Here is a 6,275-nt window from a genome sequence, read left to right as displayed (position 1 = left end):
TCCGGCTCAGCTCAGTTCGGCTCAGCTCAGTTCGGCTCTGCTCGGCTCAGTTCAGCCCGATCCGGCTCAGCCCGGTCCGGCTCAGCCCGGTCCGGCTCAGCTCAGTTCGGCTCAGCTCAGTTCGGCTCAGCTCAGCTGGGCTCGGCTCAGTTCAGCCCAATCCGGCCCGGTTCAGCCCAGTCCGGCTCAGCCGGGCTCCACTCGGTTCAGCTCAGCGCGGCTCAGCACAGCCCGGCTCAGCTCACCTCGGCTCGGCTCAGCCTGCGGCACCGCCCCCCGGGTAGGGGACGGGCCAGGGCGGTGCTGGGGCGGGGTGATGGGGGTGTCCCCTGTTCCCTCCCCGTCCCCAAGAAGCGGATGGGGACGAAGGCGGGGGGTGGCCCGTACGGGGTGGGGGCTTCACGGAGGAGTGGAACTGGGGTGACTTTTTGAAGGGACAGAGGAAAAGGGGGTGCTAGGGAGGAGAAGGAGGACGCAGCAGCTCCTTGGCTTCACCCCAAATTACGTGACACCACACGGGGCTGCTGTCACCCCCCACTCGGGACCCCCCCTCAGTGAACCCTGAAAGGCAGCACCACCCTGCGCCCCACGGGGAAATGCGGCTGTTGGAGTGAGTAGAACACCCCAACAGCGGGGTGTGCTGGTAGGGGTAGGGACACTTTGGGGGTGCTGGGACCACCAGTGGCCTTGAATTTGTGGGGTCAGGGGGAAAACACGAAGAAATCATCACATGGTGCCATTGAATCCGTAAGTAGCAATTGGCCGTTTAATTATTGTGCTGGGGCTGATGTGGAAAGCAATGAGCCTCCTTCAGCGAGCACCCGCGGGGGGGTTGGGGGAATTCATTAGCAAGGTTCATTATTGGGGGGGAGGGGCTCCTGGGGGCACCTCGTTAAGGGATTTTTTTACAGTGGCACTTGGAATAGGGTAAAAGTGGGGAAAAGGGGAAGTCGGGAGTGTGGGGAAGCTGGAGGGGGCTCAGGGAAAAAGAGGAGCTGGGGACAAGGGGCAGTGGGGAGGACCAGGGGCACATGAATCTGGGTGTGCACATCTGGGATATGGGGAGGGAGAAGGGGCTTCACATCTGCATGCACAGCAGCAGTGGAAGCGTGCCCACGTGTGTTTGCACATCTAGGTCCCCAAGGGCATTCACATCTGGAGGACACTTGAGGCACAGCTGGGGAGGGGGAAGGCTTTTCCACACACATCTGGGGCACCAAGGACCTCCAAGATGTTCACATCTGGGAGGGTTGAGTGGTGTGGGGAATGCAGCTGCCTTCAGACCAACAGCTGGAGAGTCCGTGAGGTCACAGCTGGGCACACAGCTGAAGGCACAGGGATACTCAAGCACATCTGCAGAACCAGGTGGTTTCTGTTTATGCACATCTGGAGGCATGAGATGCGTGCACATCTGGAGTCTGCACATCTGGAGAGCTTGCCCAGGCTGCTTTTCCACACCCAGAGCTGCACTGAGGCTGCAGATGGGTGCACATCTGACCCACTCAGCCTCAGCAGCATCCTCCAGACTCTCCATACCACACCGAATCTGCCAGGTGTCCGGTGGGCAATGCATTATTCATCTGTCCCTTGGAGCCAGGCACAGAGAAAGTAAATAAATATTAATTTAGTAGGAGCACAAAGCTTTTCCGCTTCTCCTGCTGGCAATGTGGCAGCACAGGGATTTCTCAGTAGGATCAGAAAAAAAAAATGTATTCACGAAATAAGAGTTTTATCCGGCTATTACCTGAATAATTCTCTGGGATGGGAATTGATGGCAATGCTGGAATATCTAAAGCTGCTATGTTTCTCCACCTTCTCCTTTTGGGTCCCTCTGAAAAGCTGACCGGAGGAATGGGACATCACCAACACAGGATGGAAAAGGTTGTTAATCCATGGAAAACCCTTGGGCCCCTTTTCATGGAGTCCCTCGAAAATGTGAGAATTTTTAATGGGAATCCTGGAGGTTTTGGGAGCCGCAGGGATTAAAGCACCTCTGTATTAATCCCACTATGAGGCCTGAGGCTGCAGTGACGGGCTCCCAGGGGTGACACACACACATCCAGTACCTCCTCTGAGAGAGCTTGTGATGGGGAATGGAGACAAAGGAGCCGCCTCATCCCGATGGATAATCCCCCTCAGATTCATCCCGTTAATCAGCTGGACAAACAGCGAGTGCAGGGGCATCGCCTCCTTGTTAGCAGATTTATTCTCACTGCCACGGCATTTAATTGCTGCTTGATCTGGCGATTAGCGACTGTTTGCCCAGGCTTTGCCCAAATCACCCTCCTCAAAGTTTTTAGATGGGGGAGGCTTCCTCCATACTTTATTATCCTCATTATTCCACGTTGGTTTTGCTGCTTTCTTATTCCTCCTGTTTTTCCCCAACCCTCGTTGGGCAGCATCGGGAAGTTGGGGGGAGGGGGTGGGGGAAACTGAGGCACGAAGTTTGGCCATAATGAGGAGCGACAAGATATTTGTCTGGGCAAATGAGCGGCTGGGTCTCCCCTCCCCGCTGCCAGGGGGAATCCCTGGCAGCCCCGTTATTAACATTCCTCTCGGGAGCCACCCACCCCAAGCCAGGCGCTTGTCCGGGAAATGCGGCTTTTTGAATATTTATAGAGGTTGTGGCAGCACTTGGGGTGGGGAGGAGGGAAAGGGGACCACGGGGGCTGCTGAGGTGCGGGGTGGAGAAAAGCAGTGTTGAGGACTGGGGGTAGTGGAGATGGAGGGAATGGAGCTGGAATCCTTTAGGAATGACACTGGGTCAGTGTAGGGGATGACACTGGGATGCACTAAGGGATGGCACTGGGATGCTGTCAGGAATGACTCTGGGATACTGTCGGGGATGATGGTGGCATGCTTGAGAGGACAGTGCTGAGATGCTTTAAGGAATGATGCTGGGATGTTTTAGGAGAGCATAGTGTTCTAGATGATGAAAGTAGGATCCTTTGGGCAATGATGATGGATACTTTATGGAGTGACAAGACTGGGATTGTATAAGGGATAACTGTGATGCTTCAAGGAAAAATGCTGGGATGGTTTAGGGGAGCATATGGGAATGGCTGGGATGCTTTAGGGGATGATACTGTGATGATTTAGAGGATGATGCTCATATGCTTTAACAAATAATACTAGGATGTTTTAGGGCATGGAGCTGGAGTGTTTTGGGGAGCATACTGGGATGGTGTAGGGGATGACACTGGGATGGTGTGGGGAATGACACTGGGATGGTGTGGGGAATGACACTGGGATAGTGTGGGGAATGACACTGGGATGGTGTGGGGAATGACACTGGGATGGTGTGGGGAATGACACGGATAGTGTGGGGGATGACACTGGGATGGTGTAGAGGATGATGGTGGGATGCTGTAGGGGATGACACTGGGATGGTGTGGGGGATGACACTGGGATGGTGTGGGGAATGACACTGGGATAGTGTGGGGGATGACACTGGGATAGTGTGGGGGATGATAAGGGATGCTGTAGGGGATGACACTGGGATGGTGTGGGGGTTGACACAGGGATGGTGTGGGGAATGACACTGGGATGGTGTGGGGAATGACACGGATAGTGTGGGGGATGACACTGGGATGGTGTAGAGGATGATGGTGGGATGCTGTAGGGGATGACACTGGGATGGTGTGGGGGATGACACTGGGATGGTGTGGGGAATGACACTGGGATAGTGTGGGGGATGACACTGGGATAGTGTGGGGGATGATAAGGGATGCTGTAGGGGATGACACTGGGATGGTGTGGGGGATGACACTGGGATGGTGTGGGGGATGACACTGGGATGCTGTAGAAGATGACACTGGGATGGTGTGGGGGATAATGCTGGGATGCTGTAAGGAATGGTGTCAGGATGTACTCATGGATAACACTGTCTAAGGGGAGCACACTGGGATGTTTTAGAAGATGCTGACATGTTCTAGGGAATGTTACTGGGATTTTTTTCAGAGAACAGACTGGACTGTTCTAGGGGATGGCAGTGGAATGAATTAAGGAGAGATGCTGGAATATTTTAGGGGACTTTATGGGGCTTCAGGGTGTGATGCTAGGATGTGGTAGGGGAGAAAACTATCATGCTTTAGAAAATGTCACTGGGATGCTTTAGGGCATGAATCTGGGATGCACAGAGGGATGCCAGGATGTATTAGGGGATGATATTAAGGCACTGTGTAGTAGTGCATGGGAATGCTGCAAGCAATAATGCTGGAATGCTGTAGGGGATGGTGCTGGGATGCTTTAGGGGAATGATCCTGGGAAAGTTTAGGAAAGCACACTGGAATGATTTAGAGGATGACAGTGAGAGGCTTTAGGGGACAATGCCAGGGTGTGCAAAGGAATAACGTTGGGATGTGTCAGATGAACATGCTGGTATGATCTACAGGATGACACTGGGATGCTGTAGGGGTTTGATGCCAGGATATTTTAGGGGATGGTGCCAGAATTTTTTTAGGGGATGATGCTGGGATGCTTTAGGGGATGACTGAGAAAATTTAGGGGAGCGCACTGAAGTGCTTTAGGGGATGATGCCAGGGTGTGCAAAGAATAAAGCTGGGATATTCCAGGGAAGTGCGCTGGCATGCTTTAGGGGATGCTGCTGGGATGCTTTCAGTGAGCAGATTGAGATGCTTTAGGGGATGACCCATGGAGCCTCTGTGGAACGGTGTGGGGATGCCTCGGAGGACGGCTGTCAGTCTGTCTGTCCTCCACACCTGGCAGGCGCAGGAGGCCGGTGCGTTGAGATCTCCTCGCGGGCATCCCAGCCCGCCTCATTACCAGCATCTTTGGAAAGCCGGAGCCCATGTGTTCTCGAGACGAGCGGCTTGGGGTATATTAACATCCCATTTCCACCTCTTTAATATAGAGTTTGTCGAGATCATTTATCAGCCGAGCCTCCCTTCAGGGCCGGGGGAAGTCGGGCAGAGCTCGGCAGCTGGGTCATAGCGAGAGGCGAGGGATGCTCGTCCCCGAAGGAAGCCGAAGCCGGGTTTAACAGGTAGTGGCTCATGTGCGAATCGCTAGTTTGGGACCGCCACATCATTGGGAAAGGCTTTATCAAAGCTGGGCTTAATTGGGTGGAAGGCTTGTTTGCATGGCCGCTAATGGGGGATCAGAGGGCCGGGGACCCAGCGCTGACGGCCTCACAAAGGCAAGCAATTACTTGCTTGTCTGCATTATGTATTAACCCATCTGGGGTCGGGATATTGGCTGTGAAAGGGAGACAAAGAGGGGGGCGTGCCGGTTGCCCCCGCGCCGAATTAGCCCGCCTGGGTCCCCTTTGTGCAGCGGGCAGGGCAGCTGGATCGGGATGCAGGCGCTCAGGATGCTGATGGGCACCGGCGCACGGCAGCAGGGCGCTGCCTCGCTCGGCATCCCCGCGTCCTTCCGAATATTGCATCGAGCGCCCTTCCTCTCCCTTCATCAGTTTCCTGCCTGCGGCCACATCTCGGGATAATTACAGCTTTCGCTTTAATTAGCCACCGTCGCCACTAATAAGTTTATACTGCTTTTCAGCAGCGTATTTTGGCGGCAGGAGGTTAATTGCAAGCAGGTCAGTAAATTGCGGAACACACTGCTGTGGGTCTAATGACTTGTCCACTCGGCTTTTTGGCGGACTTTTAAATATGCCTATTGAACTGGACGGCTGACTGGAACGAGGCGGCGGGGGAGTGTTGGGGACCAGCGAGGTGTTTCCTCACTGCTCCCCCGAGCTGCTCGTCCCGCCGCCCGCACATCCCCAGAAGCTGAGAACGGCTACAACTCATTTCGTGGATGACCCCTGGCTGAGAACGGCCACAACTCATTGCATGGGTGAGCCCTGGCTGAGAATGGCCACAACTCATTGCATGGGTGAGCCCTGGCTGAGAATGGCCACAACTCATTTCGTGGATGACCCCTGGCTGAGAACACCCAAAAATCTTTGCACAGTTCAGTCTGGGCTGAAAACACACACAATTCGCTGCACGGATAAGCCTTGTCTGAGAACCCTCACAAGTTGTTGCACAGGGGAGTCTCGTTTGAGAATGGCCACGACTCATCGCGTGGGTGTCCCTGGCTGAGGTCACCCAGAGCCCATTTCACAGGTGAGCCCAGCTGAGAACATCCAGCACACGGGGCGATCTTGGCTGAGAACTGCCACAGCTCATTGCAGGGCTGAGCCGCGGCCACGCACGGTCCCGGCTCACGGCAGGGCTGAGCCGTGGCCCTGCTCCCTCCAGGAATGACTGCGGAGGTGCCGTGGGTGAGCAGGGCTGGGGGCACCCCCT

The sequence above is a fragment of the Lonchura striata genome, chromosome 24 (genome assembly GCF_050655825.1).
Source record: "Lonchura striata isolate lonStrDom1 chromosome 24, ASM5065582v1, whole genome shotgun sequence".
NCBI classification, from domain to species: domain Eukaryota; kingdom Metazoa; phylum Chordata; class Aves; order Passeriformes; family Estrildidae; genus Lonchura; species Lonchura striata.
This window is presented reverse-complemented; position numbering follows the sequence as displayed.